At 42.7% G+C, this 16,577-nt stretch overlaps 1 long non-coding RNA gene across 1 annotated transcript; it reads right to left on the minus strand.

Annotated features, from left to right (window-relative positions):
- Nucleotides 1-12,310: 12,310 nt before the first annotated feature.
- Nucleotides 12,311-12,962, minus strand: LOC307010661. The gene is made up of 3 exons (XR_013800233.1): nt 12,839-12,962; nt 12,525-12,684; nt 12,311-12,438 (listed from the first exon to the last, which is right to left on the minus strand). It is a non-coding gene; the product is annotated as an uncharacterized lncRNA (long non-coding RNA).
- Nucleotides 12,963-16,577: the final 3,615 nt, after the last annotated feature.

The raw sequence follows: 16,577 nt of genomic DNA on the forward strand, positions 1-16,577 counted from the left end.
CTGGAGTGCATTTCTAGAGTGCTGACGGGCCAACTTCAATTTAATTTTCATGAAGATGTTTCATAAAAATAAATTTCTAATAACTTACACAACTTTGAAGCTATTCATAATTTTTTTTTCATTATGACAATAATTCATTCTACATTTCCAATAAAGTGCCAGGTGTCAGCTTTCAAATGAGATCATGCTTGTGCTTTTAGGACAAAGGGTCAATTAACTGAATCTGTTTTAGGTTCAGAATGCAATTTCTGGGGATTTTTCAAAAATGGCGCTGAAGGCTAACAGGTTAAGGAATAAGGGAGCAGTGCCAGTGGTTGTTCTGTAGGCAAACGTCAGTGACTTGAATTTGATGCGAACAGCAAGCGGCAACCAGTGCAATTTTGTGAGGAGAGGATTGTATAAAGTGCTACAGTATATAAAGGTGACATGACTGATGAGTGGGAGTGATGAATTGCAGAGCTTGTGCAAACATATCAATCTAACATATTTTATGACATGACAAAAACAAACATCAGAAGCAAATTAACACATTTGCACATTGTCTAAATGCTCTCATGGAACAAACTCAGAATGAAAGCTAAAAGATGATTATCTATCCCTCGTGTCATTTTGGTGAGCAGATGTGTGCTTCTTATCGCAGCTATTATCTCCACTATGGTTTAACACTTCAAGTTCATTTCATATCAGAAAGTATTTCCTCTGAACAAGCATTTTACACCTCAACTACAGTGTACAGTTGATCTTAGAGTTTAGTTTTAAATAATTAAGCAGATGGTTGATTCTACATGACTGCTTACTGTATGCAAAAGGATGCATTTAAAAACAATAATATAAAAAAGTACATCTGGGTCATTAACTCATTGGCAAGAGTATTACAATTATATTGTACCAAATATCACTCATAGCCAAGTGAGTCTTGCTATCAACAAAAGCATAAGCAGCTGAATTCTTAGGCAGTATCCCAACCAAAGCAAAATCTGGCAAAACCTGGCACAGCGATTAACTAGGAAAATGGCACTTCATGACAAATAAGGTTGCCGACCTCTCACCCCTGCTCTGAGCATAGAATAGTATGTCATTAACAAATATTAATATTATTGTAAATATTATAAAAAATATCCGCACTATATATGGTGAATAAGAATAATAGGCCGAACCGTACATTTAAAGTAATTAATAATTACTAGTACTCTCGTGTTGCGTAAAAATCCCTTTTATCGAGAATACTGAAGCCAAAAATTATCCTTCATTTTGTACTTTAAAACGCATATTGCTGCAGCGAGCAGACCTAGGCGATGCAGCTCGCACGCCTATTGGCTGCTCTGCGGCAACTTGCTGCAACCTATCGGCAGGCGGCCGCCTAAATGGGCGTGGCTTATGCCTTTATAAGCCAGATCCCGATAGGATGCACTTTGATTTGATTGAAGTGTTCACTTCACATCGCTGGATCTCTGAAAGAAGCCTGTGCCGTCGAAAGGGCACTGCAGCGGGACGAGCCATCTGCATCGCATAGCCAAGTGTCTTAGGAAGCCAGCCGCCTTTAGCTGCCATTCCTGCTGCACCATCCGGCACCCATATCCTTTAACTCTCGCTGCGTGTGTGTTCGCCACCGCGACACCGCAAGAAGCCCCGCTCACAGAAACCGCAGAAATGTGATCCTGTTCGCAAGAGGACGCCGGAGGAATCCCTGCGTGCATCGCTTCCTGAATCTCCCACCTCGCTCACGGATGGTCAGCGCCACCGTTCCCACCATGCTCGACGAGTTCGATGGGGACAACGCGGAAGAGGACAGCTGCTCTCTTCTCGCTTCGGGGAGCAAAGAGTGGCCGTGCCCCGCACCGGACCCCGCCCCTTCGCTGCAAGAGTCCAGTGGAGTGTGGGCCAGTGTCGACTCCGAACTTCTCTGCCTCCTTACCAAGGCCGTGGAGGACCTCTGCTTCGATTGGTCGCTGCCTGAAGAGCCCGCGCCCAACAGGCTTGACGGCTGCTTTCTCCCTGGACTCTGCTCAACGCCTCACTCAAGGCCCGCTCCCTTCCTCCCCAGACTGCACGAGGAACTGTCTAAATGTTGGAAGGCGCCATTTTCGGCCAGGTTAGAGACTTCTGTTTCTTCGACGACAAAGGATACCAGTCCATTCCTCCCGTCGAGGAAGCTGTGGCAACGCACTTTTGCCCGCCGTCCGCCGGATGGCAGTCTAAGGCTGCTCTGCCTTCTAAAGCCTGCCGGACTACCTTGGCCCTCATCGGTCGCGCCTACGCCGCCACCGGTCAGGCCACTTCAGTGCTTTACTCTATGGCGGTGCTTCAAATTCACCAGGCCAACCTTCTCCGCTCTATGGATGAGGCGGGCCCGGATCCTGAAAGCTTCACGGATCTAAAGAAGCGCCACGGACTTAGCTCTGCGAGCCACCAAGTCCGCTTCACAAGCCATTGAGAGGAGCATGGCGTCTCTCACTGTCACAGAGAGACACTTGTGGCTCACGCTGTTGGAGATGAAGGACGCGGACAGAGCCACCTTCCTCGATGCGCCTGTGTTTCCTTCCGGTCTCTTTGGCCCGTCTGTAAAAGGCTTTGCTGAGCACTACACGGAGGTACAGAAGACGTCGCAGGCCATGCGACACTTTATTCCCAGCTGCTCGAGTTCCGCGACAGGTCGCTCTAGAAAGCAGCCGCCTGGCCGGAACACAGCACCCCCACCGCCTCCGCCACCAGCTTCACAGCACCGTCAGCCCAGAGACTCCCATCAGCGCTCGCGCTCCTCAAGACCAGACAAATCCTCGCGCAAATTCGCCCGAGGGACTGGTTTATTTCAGTGGATCTGAAGGATGCATATTTTCAGATACAATTAGCGCCCCGTCACAGGCCTTTCTTGAGATTTGCCTTCGAGGGTCTGGCTTATCAGTACACCGTCCTTCTGTTCGGCCTGTCTTTAGCACCTCGTACATTTACAAAGTGCATGGACGCGTCGCTCGCTCCGCTGAGACAATGGGGCATGCGATTACTGAACTATTTGGACGACTGGCTAATTCTAGCGCAGTCAGAGGCGAAACTGATGACACACAAGGCTTTACTACTCAGCCATCTAGAAGGCTTGGGTCTCAAAGTCAATTGGATCAAGAGTTCACTGTCTCCCAGCCAGAAAATCTCTTTTCTGGGAACAGATTTGGACTCGGTGTAAATGACAGGGCGGCTTACGTCACAGCGCCCATACATCCTCTGCGAATACAGCGCCTGGCGGCGTTATTCAAAGCTGGCAATGTCACTCCTCTAAAAAGATTTCAGACGATGCTAGGTCTCATGGCCTCAGCCTCAGCAGTGCTTCGGCTGGGCTTGCTTCACATGCGTCCACTTCGGCACTGGCTGAAGCACCTCTGGTCGTGCACGCCTCAAGGTAACCAGAACTGTGTTACAGCTCTGGAGCCTTGGAAGGCGACCGAATGGTATCAGTCAGGCGTAGACCTAGGAGCGGTCTCAAAGCTGAAAGTAGTCTCGACAGATGCTTCCAACTCAGGTTGGGGCGCCCTCTATGAGGGCAGGCCAAGAGAAGTGCTTGCACATAAACTGTCTGGAGATGAAAGCGGTCGAGAACGCTTTGGGGTATTTTCTCCCCTTCTTGAAGGGCCACCACGTCTTAGTCTGGACGGACAACATGTCGGTGGTGTCCTACATAAACTGCCAGGGCAGTCTCAGATCACGGAACCTTCACGCATTGGCAGCACGCCTCCTCGTGTGGTCTCGGCACAACCTGCGCTCGCTGAGAGCGACGCATGTGCCAGGCCGTCTGAACGTGGGTCCAGACATGCTGTCCAGGGACAACGTTCCCCCAGGGGAATGGTCTCTTCACCCTCAGGCAGTCCAGTCACTGTGGGACACCTTTGGCAGAGCGGACCTCTTCGTCACAAGACAACGCTCATTGCCCAATATTCTTTACAAAGAACAGGGAACGTGAAGGAATCCCCAAGGTGCTGGCCCATGACTGGCCCAGCCACCCACTCTATGCGTTTCCCCCGATTACGTTGTTACCACAGGTAATCAAACGAATCAGGGAGAGCAAATGCTTTGTTCTCCTCGTAGCGCCCCGCTTTGGAGGAACCAAGTTTGGTTCCTGGAGCTGATGCAGCTAATGAGCACGGCCCCATGGCTGATTCCGGTGAGGAAAGATCTCCTCTCTCAGGCCAATTTGGCATCCACGCCCCGAGCTTTGGGTCCTGCACGTGTGGGCTATCAACGGATACCCGTTGACCTCCCAGTAGGAGTGTTAAACAGGATTATGCAGGCTAGAGTGCCCTCTACTAAACGGCTCTATGCTTCCAAGTGGTCAGTGTTCTCCAGCTGGTGCTCAGCTCGAAACTTGGATCCACAATACTGTGGGGTGACGGAAGTTCTACCAGAAAGACTCAGGAGATAAATTGATATAACAGCGTATATTTATTAACAGCCCAGCAAGCATGAATTTATAAAGTTCTTTGGCGTAGGCCCCATCCTTAGAGAGCAATGCGAGGGTAGCGGAATCTGCATATCCTGCCTGAAGACGAAGGCAGGGGCGCAGCCGACCCCCAAAGATAGGTGGAGGAATAATTCCACCGGGACGGAGCCCACCCCCAAAGAACTGTAAGTAAATATACCCACCAGTCGTGCATCCTGCAGTTCCTGAAACGAGAAAGAAAAGTTAGAAAAAATAAACGTGATAAAAGCAAATCGTTGGGTATATACAAAACCTATTTATTTAATTCATAATAGTGCATGGTTATGATGACCACCTATGGACACGGCCGCGATGGACCATTAGACCGCGATGGCCGCACCTGAACATGGTGTAACAGACAACATAGAGACAAGGTCCAATGGACCACACATAGAAGCCATAATAGCACAAGGTCGAGATGACCACATATAGACGAGGCCGCTATGGACCACTTGACCGCGATGGCCGCACATGAAAGCTGTTGAGGCGCCAGGTCATGGTAGACCACATAAACACAAGGCCATGCTTGACCACAGGCCATGATAGACCACATAAACACAAGGTCATGCTTGACCACGAGGCCGTGATAGACCACATAAACACAAGGTCATGCTTGACCACAAGGCCGTAGTCGACCACACATAAGCAAGGCCGCGATGGACCAACGTACCTCAATGGGCGCACACAGACAAGCCACACGTCCATGATAGACCACATATAAGCAGGGCCACGATGGCCACGAGACCACGAGGGGCCACACACAGACAGGCCACGATAGACCACACGGCCATTGGACCACGTGAAACCGAGGCCGCGATGGACCACAATACCATGATGGCCGCATATGGGACAAGGCCACAGTAGGCCACACGGCTCCAGGTGACGGTGTCTGGTTTGTGTTTCCCTGGGTTAAACACTAGAGGTCCTCAGTTTTCACGGTGTCTAGGCATTCTCACTACGTTTCCCATGATCCTGCCTGTCACTGAGTGTTCATTGTGTTCAGCTGTTTCTCGTCACCTCGTTTAGCACTTGTGTATATATACCCTGTCAGTTTCAGTGTTTGTCACGGAGTCCTTGTTATGTATCACGCCACTTCCGAGTCCTGTTTTCTGGTTTGTCCCTGTTTTGTTTCTTGTTTCTTTTTTGGATTGCCATTTGGATTTTGACCCTCGCCTGGACTGTTTACGAGATACAGATTACCCTCAATAAATAACTTACTGCATATTGGATCTTTCCTCTTCTCCTTGAGTGTGGATCGTGACAACATTTTATAAATGACTTTACATTATATGTACATCTTTTGGAACAAACTAAAAACAAGAAAGAAATTAAAACATGTAATGCTTTGAAAGCACTGGATTTTATGTAAAATGTATTTTTTCTTTTTTTCCCACTGGAAGCTAATGTTAATGTGACATTGTGAATTTGTAATACCGCTTGTTACAACATTCCTTCTTATGTTCATTCATGTTTATTTGATGCTATAAATGAACTAGAAGGAAGAGATGATCGGTTCACGAGCAGCTTTAACTGAGGCGACACAGTGATCTGTCACACATATTAAAGAGCCACAAATATATTTTATTTTATATCTTAACTGATGTCTGTTAACTGGCGCTGGCAGTGTGTAGGCCCATAATCTGTTTTGGTCAGAGTTAACAAAAAATAAATATTCAGTGCAGTTAAGTCAGACAAAAGAAAAGGTATCAGTCGTAATTCCTGTTTGCATAATGTTTGAGATTTAGGCCTAAGCGAAACCTTATTATTCCTTATTTTTATTTGAGCATACATTTTTGGTGTTTAAAACTAACTTTTTTTATATGCCACATTACACTCCCTTTTATGTACATTCTTTTTTAATAAATGGTGTTGTCTGCAATTTGTAAAACTTTACAATAAAATTTAGGATATTCTGAAATGTTTGGTTTATTTTCCTTTTATTTGTTCCATTAAATTCCTTTGTTTATTTCATTAAATATTGAGATGTTTTTTTGTGAACGTATCAGACAGGGTGTTTATTTTGTACTGTTTTTATAAAAAATAATTAAGAGACTCTTTTCATGCAATGGTTTTAAGGCCCTGACACAGGCGACGTGAGCCAACCCCATTGGCTTTTGTCATTGCTAGTTCTTTGATGCCAGTTTGGTGTTTCAGCCAAAAGAATTGACTTATTTTTCTGTACAAAAAGCTTGTTTTGAAAGCTACCTGTTATTTACAAAAAGCTACCTACAGTAGTAGTATTAGTAGTAGTAGTAGTAGTAGTAGCCTTTATTGTCACTTAGTCACAAGTACCAGTGAAATTAGCCATCAACCTGTCCATACAAATGTGGCATTCGAGATATGAACAGACAAAACACCGACTACGCCACCCTGGGAGTTTCACCCAGGGAATGATTTTACTCCCTTATTGAATTTATATTAATACAATTAAGGACACACAGGTACACGTACAATACAGCCAAAGACGGGTTCAAATTTGAAGAAACTACTTTATTTCAATAATTTAAAACACTGTAAAACCATCTCTCGGGGAAGAGAACACAGACAAAGACACAACAAAATAACAAACGTATAAATGCTGAGGCTTACCGATGGAGGAGAAAGGAGTCAGAGGCAGTAAGAAATCCCAGGGAAAGTTCCCCAGTAAACACACAACCACACCACAGTGAGCACAAAGAAAATGAGAAAGTCAACAGCACACCGGAAGGGGACACTACCACCCAGACCCCAACACCACCATCGGCTCTCAGTCACTGTAACAAAAACAAAGAAACAAGCACACACACACTCGATTAACAAGGATTCACTTAAAATAATAGAAAATACAGAAAATGAAGATCTTTAGAAGAAAGTAACTAACCAGTTTATCAGAAAATAGAAACAATGACTGCCAAAACCAGCAATGGTTATAAAAGGGCAGTATAAAGAAAACTATATATCCAAAGATATATAAATCCAGTAATCAGAAAAGAAATCAAACAAAATATAAATACACTTGTTAATCTAAATTGGACTTAACACAAACAAACAGAAAACAAACAAACTCCTTAATCAGCAAAATTATAATATAAAGCCCCAACCCCTTGAGCTATATTCAAACGTCATAAAAACAATAGCCCACATGAAACAAACGGCACATACTTTGGACCATGCAGGTGTAATTGCCCCGTAGTACAATGGCAAGGCGAGCGCACAGCAATCTGCTCCAGTTGCTGGTACAATATAAATATAATGCAAACAGTAGTTCAGGGGAACCAACAGTCCAGGAAAGACAGCCGTACAGGGCAAAATAAGTGTCTTAAAGACAACCGTACAAGAAACAAACAATGTTTGCAAAACAGCCGTGAAGGCAAAACAGCAGCTAGCGAATCAACAGTGTTGCTGGCGACGATCTCCAGTTACACCGGCCTCATTCCTGTTGTTTACACACAAATATTACCATTAACCCTAATTAAAAATGAAAGGAATAATCACACATCATGGCATACATACCGATCAAGCAGCATTAATTTACACCCGAGGGAGACAGCTCGACGCGTGCCGAAGTCACCGATAATGCAGTAGCGTTTATTGAATGTGCTGACTGACGAGATGGAAAACTGGGCCCCGAAACGGAGATCTATGAGCGTCCAACACATAATAACCATCACTGCAGATAAGAACAATATATTGGCGTGGAGACAACGAAGCCACTACCCTACCTGTCAGCACAGCAGAGCACCGGAGAGAGCGACCCGGAAGCACAACACAACTTCCGTCACTGACGAGCAAGAGAGCGCGCCAGAAGGACCACTCGCGATATTTATAGGATGGAGCCTCACATGAGGATTGGCCAAAAGTACGCCAGATACACATTACGTATTAATTAATACTGCTACAATCTACCCCAGCTTTTTGTATCGGCGCCCCGACGATAAGCAACTCTTGCTACTCACTTCCAGGGCCTAAAGAGGGCAGCGCAACAGTAGACACAGAAGTCACGCACCTAAAACCATTTACGAGAACAAGCGATACACAAGTCCTCCAACATGATTAAAACACGAGTAAGGCACTTGTTACAGGTCCTCTGCCTTTACGGCTACTCGACGAGAAACAAGTGATACACGAGTCCTCAAACATGGCGGCTAAATAACGAGAAACAAGTGATGCACGAGTCCTCAAACATGGCGGCTAAATGACGAGAAACAAGTGATACACGAGTCCTCAAACATGGCGGCTAAATGACGAGAAACAAGTGATACACGAGTCCTCTTAACGTGACGGCTAAATGGTGAGAAACAAGTGATACACGAGTCCTCAAACATGGCGGCTAAATGACGAGAAACAAGTGATGCACGAGTCCTCAAACATGACGGCTAAATTACGAGAAACAAGTGATACACGAGTCCTCAAACATGGCGGTTAAATGACGAGAAACAAGTGATGCACGAGTCCTCAAACATGGCGGCTAAATGACGAGAAACAAGTGATACACGAGTCCTCTTAACGTGACGGCTAAATGGTGAGAAACAAGTGATACACGAGTCCTCAAACATGGCGGCTAAATGACGAGAAACAAGTGATGCACGAGTCCTCAAACATGATACAAGTAAAAACAGAACCCTCAGCGGGCCATATTTTTAAGACTCGAACTGGTCACTCCCTAAACGTGCATGAGCTCGACAAACTTTAAAATTACACTCTGTAACAATAGATACCATTCCGCTACTGTTGGTCAACACGAAATTAAAATCCACCCAACCATTTGACAAGATGGGGACCTGACAACCCTACAACCGGGTAACGCATTAGAGGGTGCGAAACTAGGTCCAGGGACGGCCGCAGCCTGTTCCTGGCGCAGCCTCTCATTATCGGCTCTTGACTGCTCAATTAAGTCGCTCAACTCCTGTACCTCTCCCTCCATACTTACCCTACCCAACAAAGGGAAACCCTACCCAACAAAGGGGAACTCTACCGTTAGGAGATAGGAAGGGCGGAGGAAGAAAGCCAGCTGCTGTTTTGCCTATAACACAAAAAAACACACAAAAAAAAAAAAGAGCGAGAAAGACAACAAACAACCAAATTGAACACGTCTTGGCATTAAATTGTGCCCTGCCGACTACGCCAGATTGTGGCATTCGAGATATGAACAGACAAAACACCGACTACGCCACCCTGGGAGTTTCACCCAGGGAATGATTTTACTCCCTTATTGAATTTATATTAATACAATTAAGGACACACAGGTACACGTACAATACAGCCAAAGACGGGTTCAAATTTGAAGAAACTACTTTATTTCAATAATTTAAAACACTGTAAAACCATCTCTCGGGGAAGAGAACACAGACAAAGACACAACAAAATAACAAACGTATAAATGCTGAGGCTTACCGATGGAGGAGAAAGGAGTCAGAGGCAGTAAGAAATCCCAGGGAAAGTTCCCCAGTAAACACACAACCACACCACAGTGAGCACAAAGAAAATGAGAAAGTCAACAGCACACCGGAAGGGGACACTACCACCCAGACCCCAACACCACCATCGGCTCTCAGTCACTGTAACAAAAACAAAGAAACAAGCACACACACACTCGATTAACAAGGATTCACTTAAAATAATAGAAAATACAGAAAATGAAGATCTTTAGAAGAAAGTAACTAACCAGTTTATCAGAAAATAGAAACAATGACTGCCAAAACCAGCAATGGTTATAAAAGGGCAGTATAAAGAAAACTATATATCCAAAGATATATAAATCCAGTAATCAGAAAAGAAATCAAACAAAATATAAATACACTTGTTAATCTAAATTGGACTTAACACAAACAAACAGAAAACAAACAAACTCCTTAATCAGCAAAATTATAATATAAAGCCCCAACCCCTTGAGCTATATTCAAACGTCATAAAAACAATAGCCCACATGAAACAAACGGCACATACTTTGGACCATGCAGGTGTAATTGCCCCGTAGTACAATGGCAAGGCGAGCGCACAGCAATCTGCTCCAGTTGCTGGTACAATATAAATATAATGCAAACAGTAGTTCAGGGGAACCAACAGTCCAGGAAAGACAGCCGTACAGGGCAAAATAAGTGTCTTAAAGACAACCGTACAAGAAACAAACAATGTTTGCAAAACAGCCGTGAAGGCAAAACAGCAGCTAGCGAATCAACAGTGTTGCTGGCGACGATCTCCAGTTACACCGGCCTCATTCCTGTTGTTTACACACAAATATTACCATTAACCCTAATTAAAAATGAAAGGAATAATCACACATCATGGCATACATACCGATCAAGCAGCATTAATTTACACCCGAGGGAGACAGCTCGACGCGTGCCGACGTCACCGATAATGCAGTAGCGTTTATTGAATGTGCTGACTGACGAGATGGAAAACTGGGCCCCGAAACGGAGATCTATGAGCGTCCAACACATAATAACCATCACTGCAGATAAGAACAATATATTGGCGTGGAGACAACGAAGCCACTACCCTACCTGTCAGCACAGCAGAGCACCGGAGAGAGCGACCCGGAAGCACAACACAACTTCCGTCACTGACGAGCAAGAGAGCGCGCCAGAAGGACCACTCGCGATATTTATAGGATGGAGCCTCACATGAGGATTGGCCAAAAGTACGCCAGATACACATTACGTATTAATTAATACTGCTACACAAACATACATACAATATGACAATGGAGTAGACGGGACAGGAAGACCCCAGATAGCAATGAGTCGGCGGGCCACCGGCGGTTCTCCAGCGGTAGTAGAAGCGACAGTATGGCGTAATCGCAAACACGTTTGCCGGCGCACCGCCAGCGGCAGCTGCTTTTTTAAAAGCGGCATCCGCCTTCCTACCGCCTTCGTATCGCGGACGGCCAGCAGGTCAACCGCCGTTTCGCCGCAGTTATAACAAAGGCAGCTTTTTCGCGGCCCACCGGAGGCAAACGCTATTATATATATATATATATAAAATATTTATAGCATGCATTTTATAAAGAATGATGATTGATCAAACCAGATAAATTTCCATTTGACGTTTTAATTCCACATTTTAAAGTACAGTAATAGTCATTGAAACAAAATGTCAGCTCAATGAAATATAACAAAAAAGATACATATATACATAATGTACACACTAAAGAACATGCAAGTTTCCAATTATATATTGTTTAAAAACAGCCTTATAAGCAAATTATATCACTTCAAATATTTTTTCATATTACCAAGAGGTCAGTTATGGGATGAAAAGAATTACCAGTAAACATTATAGCAAGTAATGAAGATATATGGTACCAAATAATGTGCAATATACCAAATAAATTCAGGTAGCCTATAACATCACATTTTCAAGCAATTCTTAACAATAGGATAAGTGGCAATAATTGAGTAAAGCTCTGGGGTAGAATAGACAATTATAATGGCATTGCTGATCTGGGGCACAAGATTTACACTGTGAATGTCTGGAGTAGTTCGATATGCGTGGCGTAGTGAGCTAACAATTGCAGGACAGTAAGTAATTATAATTGTTTCAAGTCTGCTACAGGTTCTGTGGTTTTTCCCAACCACCAAATTAGGCAACACAAATTGGCATATCTTCAGTGATTCCTTGTGCGCCTGTATAAGAGTGCTTTTAATTCACAATTTAACACATATTACACAAACAATAAAATCACAAAAAAACATTAAGAAAAATACTAACAAGTATATCGACCAGACAAAAAAAAAAGTTTTTTTATAAAAAAGTGGATTGGTCGAGTGTAGTCTGTTACAGACTGCAGGGTAGTGAGTGTTCCAGTTGTCAGTGATGCTGGGGTTCTCAGTAGTCAGCCTAGGTTTAAGGGGTCGGTTGTGGGTCCCTCTCAGCTGTGCGGCGCCTTTTTCCACCTTCACGGTCAGATGCTCCTTTCAGGTAACGCATAACATTAACCTGGACCGCCTCATCAGTGGCATCCTGGGTTGCCGGGTTCTTCCGTATGGCCCCTGTAGAAAATACAGATCTGTCATTCCATTTGAATACACATCACATACACATCTATCTAAAAATATCTAAAGAATATCTAACTTACTTTGAACAATGGTCTTAAGGAACAGGTCTCTAAAACATGCTTTTTCCCCTACACCAGTCCAAGTTGTATCAACGGAAAGGCGATTAGAGAAGACACTCTGAAGCATTCTCCACACTGTTGACTTTAGGTCCTTCCCACATTTGATAGCCAAAAAACGTAGCTGAAAATCCAAAAAAAGTGCCCCAAATTACATTTCTCATACATAAATATAAAATGTGACAGGCTTTGAATTCAGACTGTAGAATAGGCAGTGTACAATCTTAATTTGACTTTAGATTAACCTACAGCGTTATAAACAATAGCAGCACACTTACAAATCGTTCCTGGAGCTCGTTATCCTGCCTCAAACTTCTGTCAAGCAACGCCAAATCTTCCTGGGTGTTTAGGGGGAGTGACAGATCACCTGGCAGGGATAAATCTCCAACAGACACATTGGCGCTGAAATGTTGCAGAATGGTGTCCATTTTGTTGTCCATGTTACGCACAACATCGCCAAACTCCCCAAGACGTAGCAGGATTAGGGTCTGATCTGCACCTAAAGGGATTCCCAGAATAAAAGAACATAGTAGTCAGTCCTGGTCCCTCAACTACAAAACTATGACATTTATATCTTGGTCTACTACATGTATAGGTGGCCCCAGTGGGAATTAATCTAACAAACACAGGTGTTGTTTGCAAGTCGTACCTGATTGCCCAGTGCGAGCAAACGTCTTCAACACTGTCCCAATTTGCTTCACCTGCTCTTGAAGCGAGTTGCTGTCATCTGAAGCTAGAAAAAGATAGGCAAATGGTAATTTGGAACCTACATTACACACAAATGTGTAAACTTTAAGAAAGAGTGCCATGTTCTCACCTGCTCGTGCATTGCTTTCTCTCCGGGCTTGGTTCTCCTCCCTCAGGGCTTGGTTCTCCTCCCTCAGGGCTTGGTTCTCCTCCCTCAGGGCTTGGTTCTCAGTCTTGAATCTCTGGACATCTACATAACAAAAGAAAAGGGATTCTGCAGGGTTTAGTCAGTCAAATTTACGACTAACATAATTATATAATCACTATATTAAGAGATATAGGTCTAGAATATACCTTCATAGCTGAAAACTTGATTCTGTACACGTGATTTCAGGGGAGTCCAAGGGCCAATCACTGAGTGCTGACTTTCTCCTATTGATAAATTGACATAATAATATGTTAGAAGTTATTGCATATATTTACTGTATTGTACAACACACCTAGACACCTTTCATCCAGGGCAGTCAAGTGCCCTAATGAAAAACAGATTATGCATAAAAGGATTCCTCATCTTAAATAGAAGCAATAGTTTAAGACAAACAATGTCACAAATAACATCACTTACTTGTACTCAAACTGTTGGCTCTGAGAAGTGGAGACTGGAGTACTGGTGAGAAACCTTGTTCTGAGAAATAGGAAACAAAAATGTGAAAATCTAACAAAGGGTATAGTTTAGTGGCAGGATCACAAATTAAGCATCACAGCAATACATTGTACATACCAGCTCTGAAGTCTACAGATGGTTGAACGTTTTCCTGGTTTTCTAGAATGAATGAAACTTCTGGAGCATCGGGCAGCACGGAAAACTCGTTACCATTACTCGTTATGATTTTTTCAAAGCTCAGAACAGCTGGTGCATCTGGAAGACTAGACTCCTCTTCATCAGAAGAGGCCTGGGGTCTGTACTTGGAATTTAAGGTTCTCTTTCGCTTTCTCTTCTTGTCATCGTCTGTCGTTTCAACGCTGGAACCCGTTTGGAAGCGCTCCAAATATCTCATCGCCTCTTGCCAAGATTCTAGATCAGGGAACAATGAATGAAAGTCAGTTATGCACCATAAACAGAAAGAAATTACACAGAAAAATAAAATGCACAAGTCACATTTACCTGCTCCCTTCATGAACTTAAAATTATGTTTTTCCCAGGTGCTGTGTGGAGGCGTGCAGCGGATGGCTAAATTGTTGCCTTTGTCTTTCTTGCGGAGGGTAAATGGGGGCCAAAAGCACATGCTTGTTGTAGCCATTCCATGTAGATGTTCATTAACATGAGGATTTACTTGGTCAAAGTCAGGAATAACAGCAAGTAGAGCATTGTTTGCAGCTGTAATTTCCTGTTTGTCCCTCTCAACTCCTTTCAATATCCTTCTCCTTTTGGCCCAGTAACTAGACATTGTGACTAACCATGCATTTACCTTTAAAGCCAAAAAGATTGTCCAACAGTAGGTCTCTTGGGTGAAGATAACCAGTTATGCTCTGGTCAAGGTATCTGCAAGAAAATGTGAACAAAACCACATTGTTAATGTTAGGAATATACGTGGGGAAAAAAATGATCAGCCAAATGTGGAACAGTGAGTGTTAAAAATAAAATGTATTCATTGAGTGTAGTGATTTAAGTGAACACAGAATTGTCCTCAAACATAAAATGTACAGAAGTTCACAGAATTACAAATCACAATAGCGTTAAAAAAACATTGTTACATTCAGATAAAGATGTTTTATGACTCAATAAAAATGATTGTAACGATATATGATGTATGTGTGTTCTTCAAACTATGTTCAGGTATCATTATAATGAGATTATATTCATAATGTAAAGGCAATCGATATAATTTATCCTTGAGCATAATACTAAAAAATAATACATTTTCTCTCTAATTGTTTTATCCAAAGCCAAACCAGATCACAGAAGTTTATATAAAACACTCGACTTGCGTTATAAAGTAATTTTGCAAACACATGGTTTTAATCTCATAAATTTGTGTATAGTGGCTAGCTAGCATGCTAACGTTACCTAGCCTCATGTGCACCTGTCACATAAATTAGTTGTTATTTTTATGATTTTATTGTAAATAGGAATGTTTACTGAAATGTTTTGTTTTTAGTTTTCAGTGCTAGATACAGTTTCAACTGTGATATTGAAGAACTGTGAAAGAAATTAGGGATTATAACAGTGTGAATAGCCAGTCGTTGGTGATTATAGATAGCAATAAACCAATAGCAATAAACCAGATTTGAGATGTGTAAATGTGTGCAGTGAGAGACTGAATGGGTCAGTTTGCACCACAAAACAATAGAGAAACTACACTGAATAGTTGTTTAGATTATGACAATTAACACCAGTTTTACAGTCTAATCGAAATCAAGTCAAGATCTTGAAAAACGTGATCTTAAAAAAACTACATAAAGAGTTTTATTCTTATCATGTTCAGATTTTAAATAACATGGTCAGACATGTGGCTTTAGCTGCAGTGCATTTCTAGATTGACCACATGCCCACTTCAAATTTTTATCATGAAGATATTTCATAAAAATACATTTCTAAAAACTTTATAAGACTTTGAAGATTTTTTTCATTATGACGATAATTTATTCTAAACTTACAACAAAGTGCAAAGTGTCAGCTTTCAAAAGATATCATAACTGTGTTTATAGTCCAAAGGGTTCATGAAGTTTTAGTTTGGGTATACCGTTTCTGGGGATTTTTCAAAAGTGGGCTTGAAGCTTTCTAGATGTAAATTTTTGGCTACCTAAACTTTAATTTGGCTTGCAGCAATCTAGAAATGCACTGCAGCTAAAGCCACGATCAGAATAAAACTTTAGTCAAGTATTTTTCAATATCACGTTTATGACTTTATTTCAATTAGACTTGTAAAAGGAAAACTGGTGTTTATTGTCATCATCTAAACATCTATTCAGTCGAGTGTCTCCATTGTTTTGTGGTGCAAACTGCCCCATTTAGTCTCAGTCTCTCAATGCAGACATTTGCACTTCTCCATTCTGGTTTATGGCTCGTACATATGCTGTTCTTTTGTGTGCATTAGAGTGACTAACGACAGGCTATTCACATTGTTATAATCCATAATTTCTAAAGTTTTTCACAGTTGAAATTGTATCTATGACTGAAAACTAAAAACAACATTCTATCTAACATACTATCAAATTTAATGTTATTATTTAAAGCTCAATTCTTTTAGGCCGAGGCTTTTTATACGGCCTACCGCTGAACGCGGCCTTTATCCAGGAGCAGTTCCAGATGGGGAAATCTCTGAAACC

Source organism: Phoxinus phoxinus (genome assembly GCF_949152265.1).
Source record: "Phoxinus phoxinus genome assembly, chromosome: 14".
Classification (NCBI taxonomy): domain Eukaryota; kingdom Metazoa; phylum Chordata; class Actinopteri; order Cypriniformes; family Leuciscidae; genus Phoxinus; species Phoxinus phoxinus.